The sequence below is a fragment of the Manacus vitellinus genome, unplaced genomic scaffold (genome assembly GCF_001715985.3).
Source record: "Manacus vitellinus isolate BGI_N305 unplaced genomic scaffold, ASM171598v3 scaffold_83_pilon, whole genome shotgun sequence".
Lineage (NCBI taxonomy): Eukaryota > Metazoa > Chordata > Aves > Passeriformes > Pipridae > Manacus > Manacus vitellinus.
The window spans coordinates 1,821,363-1,835,490 of NW_021940836.1; the positions used below are offsets into that span (position 1 = coordinate 1,821,363).

General features: G+C 44.5%; 1 protein-coding gene and 1 long non-coding RNA gene across 3 annotated transcripts in view; one reads left to right on the forward strand and one right to left on the reverse strand.

The window, feature by feature from the left end:
• PAK1 (p21 (RAC1) activated kinase 1) overlaps positions 1 to 6,569 on the reverse strand; it is a 71,893-nt gene extending 65,324 nt beyond the window's left edge. The window contains exon 1 of one of the 2 annotated variants that reach the window (XM_018085607.3): positions 6,551 to 6,569. The gene's annotated coding sequence lies outside the window, so the exon portion shown is untranslated. Of the gene's footprint in view, positions 1 to 6,191; positions 6,272 to 6,550 lie in introns of those variants that run through there. The other variant, XM_008924922.3, reaches the window with a different exon arrangement.
• A 1,410-nt stretch (positions 6,570 to 7,979) lies between these two features.
• Positions 7,980 to 12,560, forward strand: LOC108641857. The gene is made up of 3 exons (XR_001922321.2): positions 7,980 to 8,644; positions 9,722 to 9,839; positions 12,267 to 12,560. It is a non-coding gene; the product is annotated as an uncharacterized LOC108641857 (long non-coding RNA).
• The last annotated feature ends 1,568 nt before the right edge of the window (positions 12,561 to 14,128 follow it).

A 14,128-nucleotide genomic window follows, 5' to 3' on the forward strand; every position in this document is an offset into this window, starting at 1 on the left:
TTTTAGGACATAATACTACAACTACATCTTCCAGTGTCTTAAAAACAGTAGCCTATTAAAAACAAAGTTTTACTAAATAAAACACTGACAAACCTAGAGTCGATTAAGAGTTAACACATTCTGTGGTTCGAGAAGGAAAATGACATTAAAATTCGTCTTGAGTGAGGTACTCCTGAAAGGATAAGAACACATAAATTGTTTTATTTCCAGAAGAACTGCAAAATGTAATGGGACTTTTATAATTGAGTGTTTTATTAATTTTAATGAGCTAATCAATACTGCATTTCAAATCCTGATGTGTCCATTTGCTGCTAATCCCTCTTTGTGCTTTGCACTCCCTGGCCTTGGCAGCTGTTACCTGACAAATCTACCTTCTACTGTGAAGAGACACCGGAGTTCGGACTCAGGTGACCAGTTTAACAAACAAGAAAGCAAAGGATATGTTATGAGCCTGGCCTCATTTCCCCCCCCCCCTCTACCTCAATGCTGGTGTTAGAGAGCTCAGTAACAGCCTCAGACACATGCTGCACCTTACACAGAGGTTAGCACAGGGCCTTGAGCTGAATAAATCTAACAGCTTCAGTAGTATACACAGAAATGGAAAAGGGGGGTTGGAATATTCCCCACTTCTGCTGCCGAAGGAAATCAGCTTTTCCTTCATCCCAAACAAGTTTGAACTCTGGAGACACACGAATTCCACCTTCAGCTGTGACTTCTAGCCTCTCCAAAGCATGTTCAAATAAGACATTCTTGAAATATCTACTAAAGGCAAATCATAGAATCATCCCAGCACAAAGCCTTTAAGTAAAACTTGTTGGTGAAACCACATAATGTTCACTTACAGATAGCTGGGGAAATTAAATCAGTGTTTTACAAAAGGAATCATTTCTCTGCTCTTTCTACAGAAGAGCCTGTGTTAAGTGGCCAAGCAGATCAGCAGAGAATGTGCATTTGGGATTATGTGGGTACAAACAATAATCTATCTTGGAATTTCTTTATGCTAAAGCAGTGATAAGGTATTTCACGTTACACTATATGTAAACAGGGAGAAAAAACACCTGAAACAAGTCCCTGGTTCAAATACAAATATTTCTCACTTCAGCTCTTATTTCATGAATACAACATAAACCCTGAGAAACAGGTTTTGTCTTCTAAGTGAAGCATCATCTAAAATACTTGTGTGCCATTACAGTCATTAAGTAAGTTGATAGTTCAAAGCCCTACTGATGCTTAGAGAAAGTAACTCAAAGTGCTGCTGTGACACCTTAGCAAGCCAGTCTGTCAAACTGCATCGTAACCTTTTGTATTTGATTTTCCTTCTCTCTGTTGCCATCTGTAAAGTCATCCAGCGGCATCAACTGTAATCCACAGGCAGACACACTGTAACTACATGCATCAAGGTCTTAAGAGCAGGAGACAGTGCCTTAAGGTAAATCTGTATGACTCCTCCATCCCAAAAACACAAATAATATGAACAGCATTTATTTTGCTCCACCATTTTCCTTTTAGGTTACACGTAGACAAACTTAAAGGGAAAAGAAATAAGAAAAGGCATGAAACAAGGCTTTAAGCCCCACCTGCCTGCAGCATGTACTTGCCACTTGACTTCCTCATAGTCCCACAGCTACAGCCCCACCTAGATCAAGGAACTGTTTGCAGCTAGATGTCGTACACTTCAAGGCAGTCACGATATATTACATGCACTGTCTCTCACATGGCAATTGAGATCACAAAGGGCTACTTTGGTAGAAATTACCTCTTTTCAGAAAGTACATTTAGCTACTACTTCTGCAGTCTTACGATTTGTCCTGATTTTCCCAGATTAGGACTATTTTTCTACACCATTAACTTTTTTCCCTCCTCCTTTTTTTAAACCCTAAGATGATAAAGGGATGCCGGATTCACCATCACTTTACTTCACTGATTCTCGGCAGGAAGGAGGAAACAGAATGGCTTTAAGGCAGTTACACCAGCTTAAGAGGAAAACAAACTAGCTATATAGCAGGTCCAAAGAGTACAGATTGCAAGAAGGAAAGAAACCATGGAAGTTATTGTTTAACCTGCTTCTCAGACTATATGTACAAGATTGATAGTATACAAGTGGAAACTGGAACACTTGGGTTGCCAGTCTGAAAATGTACATTAGTGCACAAACCAGAACTGAACTTCAACTTTTTCTTCCAATTCCCCCGGAAATACACTAATCAGATAGCTTTGTTTGTTTGTTTGTTTATTTCCTCTTCCCCATCCCAACAAACAAGTGCTAAAATGAAGGGAACTGGTGAAAGCTATGCTACTACAGTGCTTTTTCTGGTGGATCTGTTAGCAATGGTACTTGCCTGCATCCCCAAAGCGAGAGGAGCAGCTGAAACTCCTCTCAGCTACCTGCTGCCATGTATAACACAACACATGGGAGACAGAGGAGACCAGGGTGACTACAGGAGGAATCAGCATTTTTAGACTGCACCTCTCTGACCTATTTTGAAAACGCCCACTGGAGGATGATATAAAGCACATCCTAAAAGGCCCTTTTTCTCTCTGCTGATCATAATGGAAGCCTGAGGAGACTTGTTCAGCTCTGAGCATCCACGTTTTCATCAAGTGAAACCCATGAAGGGCCCTGAAACTGTGACACACACCCCACTGCCATGCTGGAAAAGAGACAGATCATGGGAGGACCCAGACTCCCACCCCCAGCTCTGAGGATGTGCCTGAGGAGGGATGGGACAAAAGTAAGCCCCCTCTCCTGCACAAAGCCAGGAGCAGTCATCATCACTGGCAGCAGTGTTACCCCTCACAGCCATAACATCCATGTCTACACATGCTGTGCACAGCTGCACCCAAGTGCAAGAATTTCAAACTCAAACTTCAGTTTGAGTAAAAACCTGGTTAGCACAAGCAGCATTAGGTACTTTTAACCTATTCATTGCTAAAGAACACCATGTGCCCTAAGTTCAGAAAGGAAGATCTGATCCCACTGACTTACAGGCCACATCAGTGAGCATCTGCTGACAGCCCCAGTTCCACTGCCACCAAAGGGAATGGACCTAGCCATTCCCACCTCTGGGAACAGGGGCGCAAAGCAGTTCCTCCCAGGTCAGAGCTGTACAAGTGCATGAGTCACACACTAGACTATTTTCTCCATAAGAGCAAGCCCTCAGCATCAAGCAGAACATGCTTACATTCTCCCCAATTCCTATACAGGCCAAGACATCAGGCTGAGAAAAACAGTTCAGCTCCTTGCCAGGTATAGAAAAAGGTTCTTTCACACAACACAATCCTGGCACACAATATTCTTTTGCCTTCCAATAGAGGTAAAAAGCCAACAAGAGGTATTCTTGTACCTATAAAAGGGCTAATGCCTGCCTAGGCTTTAAAGAAATATGACTTATTTTTAGTTGCCTGGTTTTAGTTTATGTCTTGTACCTCCTCACCCAGACGGATCAGTTCCTTTACAAGTCTATTTGCTTCTCTTATCTGCTGTTGACAGGATGAACTGTAAAACCAGATCACTTTAAGGGTGGAGCTCTGGATCACTTCTGTATTTTGCTACAGAGAAAAGTCTGTTTTAGCTCTAGGTGGTTCTGTACCCTCTTACAAATGTAAGGGAACTGGACCATAACAACTAGCTTTGGAAACTACAAAACTTCCCACACCAAGGAAGTGAGACAGGTGCAAAAAAAGGAGAAAGAAGGAAAGAAGCCACACTGCAGCTCACTCACATTCAAAAAAAGACAAAACACTAGTTAGCAAACTAGGTGAAATTTATGCATTGGAGTCAAAGCTGAGAGAAAAAGTCTCCCTCCACAGACCTGGAAAAGGATAATCAAGCAGTTCTTTGACCTCTCAGGCAAAAAGACACAGCATCAGTTTTCAGTTCAGCGCAAGTAAGGCAGTCATAAACACAATAAACAAAAAATACGTTTTCACTTGTGGCAGTTATACTGAACTTGTCGCACATTTCTTCCAATATCCCCATGATGCACAGAAAAGTATGAACTAAAAGCCTCACTTCTCCTTATTCTTTTTTTCTGAGCAACATCCAGAGCACATAATATTTCCTAAAACCAGTAAAAGCATTCTTGCTGTCATGATACAAGAGCATTTTGCTCTTCAATTTTATTTTTGGCTTTCATTTCCAAATCAAAGAATGGTAGTTATACCATCCCATTTAAAGATGTTGGTTCCTCCCCACGGGACTCAAAAAGGCTAAAAAAAAAAAAAAAGTCTTATCAGCCTCCAGTTTTAATCTCCAGCTTTGCTATACAGTACAGCTGAGAACAAATTCTTCCCCGTGGCACAAGACAGGCAATCCAGAGTTAAACAGAATCAGTACACAGACATATTTAAATTCCCACCATACCTTCTGTTCTCTGTGCAGAAATGAATTTCACTTCTCTGACTTATCCACAGAAAGTGCACAGGGAAAAGCAATTTCCAAGCATTCACTGGACACACACACAAACTGTTCCACAAGGAGTTTTTCCAGCCTTACCCTAAAAAGCTGAGAACAAGATGAACACACCCACACTAAGAAGTATTAGAGCAGCAAACAGGAAGATGCTCCCTGCTTGGCCAGTGAATGTGCGCAACACCAGGAAACTCCAGGTAAAGAAAAGGGGGAGGTAGTTCAGTGAAAGGCATCAGTAAGCCACTGTACAAAGAGTAATTGCAAGCAAAGAAAACAGTCTTCCGTCTGAGCCCGACACAGCCATTTCACCCAACTACAATACCTGCTTTCACTTTGAAAATTAAAATCTTGGCTAACTAAACAGCTTTTACAATTGTTCTTACACACACACACACACACACACACACATATATCTCATACTTAATTACCACATCAAGTACAAGCCTTACAGCCGGTAACAGGTCCCAAGCAAAGAGCCAGGTTTTGACACCTATTTATAAAACTTGTTCCTGAAGAAAAAAACTCCTGGAGGCAATGTCGGAATAAGGCTCAAGTAATACTCAGCAGGAACAGATGCACCGTGACACACATACGGGATGGAGCCAGCTATTCCCAACAATCATGAATTTTAAGCCCTCTGGATAACAAAAGCATCAAGAACACGGACTGCAGGCATGGAAGAGCTGTGGATTAGGGCATTTCCATGCACAGTGGAAGACAGAAGCGCTGCTGCCCCTGATGACTCGCCCTGCTGGTGCTGCCTCTCCTTCGGTCTCCCAGGGGCACTCAAGAGCACCCAGAGGTGCCACCCATCTCCGATGTTCCTTCACTGCTACCCACTCCCCTGGCAGAAGCCCCTGCTTTGAAGGAGGCTGGACTAGAGACCTTTTGAGGTCTCTTCCCATCTGAATCATCCCACGATCCTAAGTTCAGCTTTGCTTTTAAGTACTTTACTAGCAAAAAGCCACGCTTTCGTACACACACGCGAGCGGAGGGGTTAAAACACAAGCTCCCACCTCGCCATCCCTCCGCACCAGCCACACAAAGCCTAGGGCTTCATCACCCCATCGCCCAGCATGGGTCCAGCTCCTCAATTCTTTGTGTTTGCCCAAAGCGCCCGCCTCTCCAATCGGAGCCTGGACGGGGTGCTCGGCAGAAACTCTGGGCTGAGCCCCGATTCCCACCCCAACCTCTGCCCCGAGACCCCAAGCATGAGGCCCCGAGCGGCTCCCCGCTTGCACAGCCCGGGGGCTGAGGACAACTCCCTTTATCAAATGAATGAGCCGGGGAGGTAGGAGGCGGGGGAGACCGGAGGGGGAAGGCAGGCTCCGCACCTCCCTCCTAAAAGAAAAGAAAAAAAGAAGGAGGGGGGGGAGGTGGGAAGAAGAAAAAAGAAGCCCCGCTCAACCTCTGGTGCAAACTTCCCGGTTACAAAACAAGGGAGGAAATCCCCTTCCCCGGCGCGGCAGGACTCACCTTCCGCCCGCGCAAGGTGCTGCCGCGTCTCCCGCGGCTCCGCGCCGGCCGCTCCACCACACCGCCGTCCCTCCCTCCCCGCCGCCCTATTTGTGGGCCGGCACCCCGCTCCCGCACCCTGCCCGCCTTGCCGCGGCCATTGGCTGCGGGGGCCCGCCCCGCCGCCCCCGGCCGCCAAGGTGGGCAGCGGGGCCCGCGGCACCCGGGCAGGGGGGTCGGTCCTGCCCCTCCGATCGGCGCCCGGGCGCGGCATCGCAGCCGAGCGGCCCGCGGAGGAAAGTTTTTTGGGGGGAGGGGGTGGTACCTCCGGGTGCGGCAGATCGGGACTCCGGACCGTGTTCCCCAGTGCTGCCTCGGGAAGTGGCGGCTGCCCAGAGCCCCGCGGCTCCGCAGGGCAGAGGGCGGGAGCGGCGCCGGCCTGGGACGTAGGAGTCTTTGGCGATCACGCCATCGGCGGAGCCGCCACGCGGGGAGTGGATCGCCGGCAATCACACCCTTGGCGAGCGGCGCTGCAAGGACTTTATTTCTGCTCCCCGTATCGCGCTGTGCTATCGCTGAGCCGGCTCCATTGTGCTGAGCGCCGTGTGCGCGCAGATCCAAAAAAGGCAAGAATAAAAAGGGCTCTGCCTTGCCGCTGTGTTGCAAAAGCCGAGGCGTCTATACCTTATATTGCCGAGATCCGGGTGTTCCCTCTCCCCGTGATCTAAAGCTTGCTGGAAACTTGTCACCCTAGTTAACAGGAGTTTTCGGCTCAGCGCGTGTGCTCTGCCGAGAGAGGAAAAGAGGAAGGATTTGACTGCACGTACGGCTGCACTGCTCTCCAGAACAGAGCACGGGCACGGCGAGGTTGTGCTCTGCGGACCTGCTATCTAGATGTACAAGAATGAAATGTTGAGTGGAGCAGGTAGATACAGGCAAAAGAGAGACAAATAATACAGGACACCAGATCTGCCTTTTGTGCCGAGACAACATTCCCCCTATATATGACTGATTAAGACAGCGCTGCCACAGTCTTCCCCTTCCCCCTTGTACGAACATTTCCGAGTTCCAGTGACAAGTTTGTTCGGGAGCTAAACCAGCAGAAAATTAACATCGCGAAAGTAAACAAATGGAGGAAGCGAGAATGCGAGTCTAGGACTGATAGAGTGGGACTGCCACAGAGCTGATTTCAATCAGCTGAACCTGCTGTGGAATTGAACACTTGGAATCGCTTCCCTCTGTTGGATACGTTTAAAATTGGATTCAAATTCACACACACAGGCATGAGCTTCCCCAAGCACTGTCTGGCCGTAGTCTGTCCTCTGGTTGCAACATAAAGGTGTTTGTGTCAGTTCAGGGTAGTATATCAGTAACTTCGCTTCAAAGACAGCCACAGAACCAGCCTGTATCAAGAATCCCACAGTTACATGGGAGCTTACAGGGTTGCTGCTGGTGGGGAACTGAGGCAAAAACCAGGCAGCTCAGCTTAAATGCCAGATCCATAAAGGGGGCACCATCAAAGCTGGAGTTAAAACCCAACAGTTACCCTTCAGCCCTGAACTGAGACCTGAAGACTAACTTCCTTTTGTACCACACTTGAAATCCCAAAGCCTTTTCAGAAATATGGATACACCCTGATAATTTAAAAAAATAATTTTTGAAGCCAGGCAAGAGAATACGCAAAAACACGCCTTGTTTGGCAAGTTATTTTGCCAAATACATCCATTCAACCCCATGGAAAATGGGCGAGTAAGGTAATTGCAGTGGTTGACCTAAGGGCTGGTCCATACATACCTGGTGTACTGCGCTCTACTCAGCCTTAGTGAGGCTGCATCCGGAGTACCGTGTCCAGTTTTGCACTCCTCAGTACAAGAGACACATGGAGCTTCTGGAGCAGGTCCACGGGGAACTACAAAGATGATTAAGGGACTGGAGCATTTCTCTGCAGCTTCAGCCTTGAGAAGGGGTGACCGAGAGGGGACCTCATCAATGTCTATAAGTATCTGAAGGGAGAGTGTCATGAGTATGGAGCCAGACTCTTTTCAGCGTGCCAAGTAATAAGACAAGAGAAAACAGAAAATGATCCACAGAAAGTTCCACCTGAATATGAGGAAGAACTTCTTTACTATGCAGGTGACCACGCACTGTAACAGATTGCCCAGAGAAGTTGTGGAGTCTTCCTCACTGGAGATATTCAAGAACCATCCTGATGGAATTCTGTGCAACATGCTTGAGGATGACTCTACTTGAATAAGGAGGTTGGACCAGGTGACCCACTGTGGTCCCTTCCAACCTTACCCATTCTGGAGTCTGTGACACTAAGAGCCCCTTCTCTAGCTGTATAAAGGTATTTAAAGAAGCGTGAAATAACCAGGACTTCCATTATAGGTGCTTTAAAGCCACTTGAAAATGAGGAAAGACAATCTATACACAGGTTAACTCAGTTCAAAAATTCTTTCAATTAAACCTTTGTGTATTTACTGCCAAGGGATCTCACCAAAACTTTCAGAACTGTGTTCTTACCTTTTGCTATTATCCTACTCTGCAGTAATGTGGAATCCTAAAGAGGTATCCTGAAGGGATATTCTGGGATTACAATACTTACAGTTTTCTGAATTTTCCCAAATTTTGAGATTCCTTTGTCTGAAACTATTGCTGGATATTTCAGAGGGAGTTCCAAAACAAAAGGAGGAGGATGTCCATGAACAACACCAGAATGGGATATAAAGCTACAACTGCAAACCAGAATTTGGTACTTGAGAAAGGAATGAGTGAAATGTAAATCATTTTATTTGCATTTCTAAGCACTCAGAGCAAAGTGTTCAGGGGGTTTTCAGGGAAAGGATCCATCCTGCCTTGTAATCAGGTTAAAGTCAGATGGCTCTTTTCCAGTGTGGGCAAAAAAGGGGATTTCTTACACCTCCAAAGGGTTTCCTGTGTTTTGTGGGAAGAAGCCTGGCACCAGGCCCCAGCCTCAAAGACCAACTCTGTTGAACAATCAGTTTTATACTGATCACGTAAGAACTGTATTTTGCTCCCCTTCAGACACACAGCAGAACAAGCAGTACCACTGCTGTAGGGCATAGCCTGATGATTTCTTCTTTGTCAGCAGTACCAGTATCAATAGTTCTTACTCTGCTGTGCATCTCTGTTCCTGAGCTATTCCCTGCACTGTGCCAGCACAGCTATTTGTGCAGCTATGTAAGGGAAGAGATCAAGGAACTGGTTCACCCAAGATTTTTTCTGGATGTTTTTCAGCCAGATCAAATCCCCAGATATCTTGGCTGACACAGTGCAGGGGGAACAGAAGAACATGTGTAATCACAGATGCTAAAACTTAGCTGAGGGACAGTAACTTGTTAGGATGTACCACTTTAGTCACCTGCAATAACCCGTCCACTCCTTTAATCTGCTCTAGCAAATAGAGACAAATTGGCTGCAGCCTATAAGGAAGAAACCAGAATTCATTAATGACTTGAAAACTAATTACAAATCTCTAGGTCTTAGTAGTTGGGAAAAGAAAAAGACAAAAAGAAAAAAGAGGTCCTACAGTTATACAATACACAGTTTCAAAGTTCCTCAGCCAAAGATCTCACTGCAAAGATGCAGAAAACAGCAAGCACCAGCAAGCAAAATTGAAGGTGATGGTGGGTCAGCATACCACTGCCTGGGGGTTTCTCACCCAGTAAATCAGAAGTCAATCCAGCAGAGTAATGTTGTTATAGTGGTGTGATGTGATGAAGAAGACAGACTATGATTCATCACTGCCCTACATATCATGTAAGCTTGTACAGCTCTGCAAAATGTATGTAAAACACTTTCAAATCACAACTATCTCCTTTTCATTTTGTCCAGATAATACAGCAGACTAAAGCAGTGAGGAATGTGTTTCTGGACACAAATCTGTGATGCACCGATGTTTTTCCTGAACAAACACACAAAAGCACGTCAGCAGTGATTTTTCATTTCCTCGGTAAGTTTTAGGGTGTCTTAGTGCCAGAAAAGCAAAGTAAAAAATAACAAAAGGACCAGAACACCTGACTAGTGAAGAACAGCATCTGGTTCCCATCTTACATATCCTGATGTCAGATAGTGTGTAATACCCATCGCAACGGAAGTTAAAATCGGTTCCAAAACGTATACAAGAAGCACATTACATCTGATGCATATTTAACATGGACATGCACCTCCTAACATCCTGGAGAAAGGTTTGCTAAGATTTCTCCGCCCAGTATGAGTTCAAATACAGGAGTAGGAACCAGGGTCACCATTTTAGCAAAGCTAGCTCTGGGTTGGTTACTCTTGTTTGATCTTAGCACTGAAGTCAAAAATCCAGCTTATGTGCTACCAATTCTCAGTATTTGGCTTTATGCAGTTGTTTCACTCCAGATAAATGGTTAGAGCGTCATATTGTACATGTTCCCACTTGCCACTTAGTCCTCCATTTCTGTACCGAGAGGCTCACAGTAGAGGGCCAGGATCTGTCTGGTACAGTTATAACAGTTATTACAACCTGGTACATTTTTGTGATACTAAAATCCCAAATAATTCAGGTTCTCCTTAAGGGTTACATTCTTGTTGGTTAAGTTACCCTATAGTTGACTGAAAACTTAGAGGAACCTTCATGCCATTCCAATTTTAAATCATCTCTTACCGCTTCACTGAAGTCCTGGAATCTTGCAAAACCTCTGATGATGAATACACTTTTACATTCCAGATCTCCTTTAGCCAGGAAATTGCACAGAGACAGCTAAGAGCGTTCAGTGCTTTGGTGAGCAGTCAGCAAGTCGGGGGAATACTAGGGAAGCCACAAATGACTATTCGATTCTGGAAGCCTTGTGTATCTCTGGAAGTCATAAAATACAGATGGGCAATGGCTTAACGGTGAGGTCAGTCTTTGATTCATTAGCTAATAGCTGAATTTAAACACATATATCTGAGTTTTGAGGCATGCTGCTAATTCAAGCTTAAAAACATGGGGTGAGTTTCTTTGGAGCTCTACAGGATCCTGGTTTTGGCTTAGATTTTGTATGTTTTCTCAATGATGCAAATAGTTTGTTTTTCGAAAAAATATGACCAGCCACTGGTAATCTTAGGTAAAAAACAAATTGAAATGTCATAAGCTCTTTTTGCGGTTGGGGGTATAAGTTTCAAACACATTGGGTCAGTCACTGGAGCTATGCAAAGTCCAGGGGCTGACCATTATGTGTGTTAATCCTACATTGTGCAAGACTCTGTGGAAACGAGTACCATAACAGAAAAGTCTGTTTTCAGATATAAAAAGCAGGAACTAGACTCAAAATTTCCTCTTTCCTTCTCCAACTGCAGTCGTAGCTATACTTCCCTGCATCAGAACTTCCCTCTGCCTGCAGTCCAAAAAGCCCCTATCCATCCCTGCCCCTATTCTTCTCCAGCTGTTTCTTGAAACATCTATTTCCTCTCCTTTCCCCTTCCTTCCACCCCCTGCCTTATTTAATCATTCACTTAACTTTTGAAAGCCCCTTCCTTCCCTGATCCCACCACCCAACCTAAGGTGAGGACACAAATATGGTCTAGACACTCCTTTAGTGTTCAGTGTTCCGTCTCAACTGGAAATTGTAGAATCCTAGAAAGGAAGGGACCTTAAAGGTGATCTAGTTCCAACACGTCTGCCATGGGCAGGGACACCTTCCACTAGACCAAATTGCTGAAAGCCCCATCCAACCTGGCCTTGAACACTTCCAAGGTTGGGGCATCCACAGCTTCTCTGGGCAACCATTCCAATGCCTCACCAGTCTCATAGTGAAGAATCATGACAGCAGCTCTACTTTACAAAATACAGGCAGCTGCAGACAAAGAATGAGGCACCCAGGGAGAGCGAGAGGGGCACCGCTGAGAGGTGTGGGGGGAGGGAGAGGTCATAAATACTGCTTATTCACTTGGGCCTTTGGAGCATGAAAGAATTGCTGACAGTTAAGGAAGTGTGGAAAGCAGCATAGTAACAGCAGACAAACGTCTCAAGCACAGGAGAGCCTGTCTCCCGACTGGCAAAATACCTGCAGAAATCACAGAACTGTCTATGGTTGCTGGCTGCTGTTCAGCCACCAGGACAAGTGGTCCTGGCCTGGACCCTTGTGTGGCAGAGACTTCTTAGAACTGTTTGAGTGACTGTCCTGGCCTCAGGTGTGAACAGGTTCTCTGGACTGGACCCGAACCATGACTCTAAGCTTCTCTTCTCAATACAAAGAATTCAGAAAAAAGTAACATTGCTCAAAATATAAATTTGCTGCCTAGAACAGGTTTCCCAACAGACACGTCTGCGACAGGTTTTCCTTCCAGGATTCAGCTTACAGAGTTGAAAAGGTTTTATAACAGACACTCAGAATCACTTTTCCATTTATTTTATTGTGTTTTACTATAGATCTGTGATGAGATAAATCCTCCTCTGTGAGCCTGTGGAGTAACACATTGGAAATGGATTTACTCGTAACTTGAGTTCAACAGCTCCTGCTAAACCCGTAAGAAAACCAGAATAATGCTTCTGAAAGTGAAATTAATCCAAATTATTCAGAACTATGTTATTTTTTAAAATTTCCTTTTACCTATATGTGGGGAGAAATAAAAAAGAAAGCTATAACATCAAGGGGAGACGACTCTGGAAAAACAAGGCTGCAGCAAACTTACCTTTCATTAGGGACTCCCCAAGTTTAATGGGCTATCTTATAAAGAAAATAATAATAAAAATAATTTCAAAATCAATTAGTTTTTCCTCTCTTTATTGATTTTTTTAAAGTATGCATCTGGAGAGTTTCCACTTCCAGTATCAGGGCTTAAAAGCAAAGCTAGGTAGTGCAAGAGACAGTCCGAATGAGACATCAGACAGGGACTACTAATCCAGGGCTATTTATTGCTCAAAACCTAACAAAAGCAGCTCATTTTTTCTACACAGAAAGTCTTAGTTGCATGGGAGGACACTGTAAACAGAGGAGGGGGAGCCTGAAAGAGATTGTAACAGTGTAATGGTACAACAAAATTAGATTCTTTTCCTGGTTTTGTGGAGCTTATTCAAACTGAATGACTCGGAGGACCTGATCCTGTTCTGACTGAAGCCAGTGAGAGATTTGCTACACATTTCAGAGAGAACAAAACCAGCCCTTCAGTCATAGCACCTCCGCCAGATTTTGTTTCACACCCTGCCAAAATGTCATAGCTTGAATCACTTCAGTAGCCAGAGCCATTTAAAACTGGACTGAACAAAACCCTGGAGAATAAACTGCAGAGAGAAATCTTCCTCTGTTCTTTCCCTTATCTCTGCTCTTCTGCCTCACTGGGTTACATGAATAGCAACCAAAAACTGCAGAGCACTGACAGACATGGAGTCTCCAGGCATTTCAGAGGTTTCACAAGCAAGCCATGAAAATACGAAAACACTACCCTTCATTTCTACCTGTTTGCATTGTGTCCAAGGGGGACTAAGTGGATCATAACAAAAAGATTATAGAGTAGCTGACTTCAAATGTTTTGGAAAAACTACGTTGAATTTGAGAGATTTCATAGCAGCTTCAAACATCAGTGCAGTTAAATTCTATTAAAGTGCAAAGTAAAGGTCTTCAGCAACATTATCTGAACTAACCTGGAGCAGACAAAATACCATAAAAACAGCAAGATAATTCAAATTATTAACTCATCAAAAAGCAGGAGAGATGGAGCACCCATTTTGCGGGGCAAAGAGAGCTTGAATAGTTAGTCCAACAGAGGGAGCTATGCAAGCTAAGGGGCAATTTTGCTGAGGACAGTGACACTGGTAATTTAATTATACTGGTTGGTCACACTATAACCAAAGTTACACTGGAGATATAGATCACAACAAGCCTGCCAAGAGAGCTGGCCCTGCAAAATTCCTTTGATATGATGTACATCTCAGTGCTGTCCAAATCGCTTATGAGTCACGGATTGTTCTGCAGGACACAGGAAATCTTAATAAATTAATTTAATTGCGTAATCCTTTCCAATTGCTTCCTTGTATATACCTGCAAGAACCACTAAATAACAACATACAATCCCCTGAACTTTTTCACTGGCTGCCTTAGCACACCACATTGATCTTCCAAAACTGCCAGGGTAAAACTGAGGTTTCAGGAACATACTATCCTCTAACTTCACATTTCTGTCAAACTGCCTTTGAAATCAGAGGAATGTCAAGTTGCACTGGCTGAACTGGCCATAAAAAAATATCTCTGAAGAGGTTTCTATCCTGAATTTCACCATCTTGTCTCGGTTTTT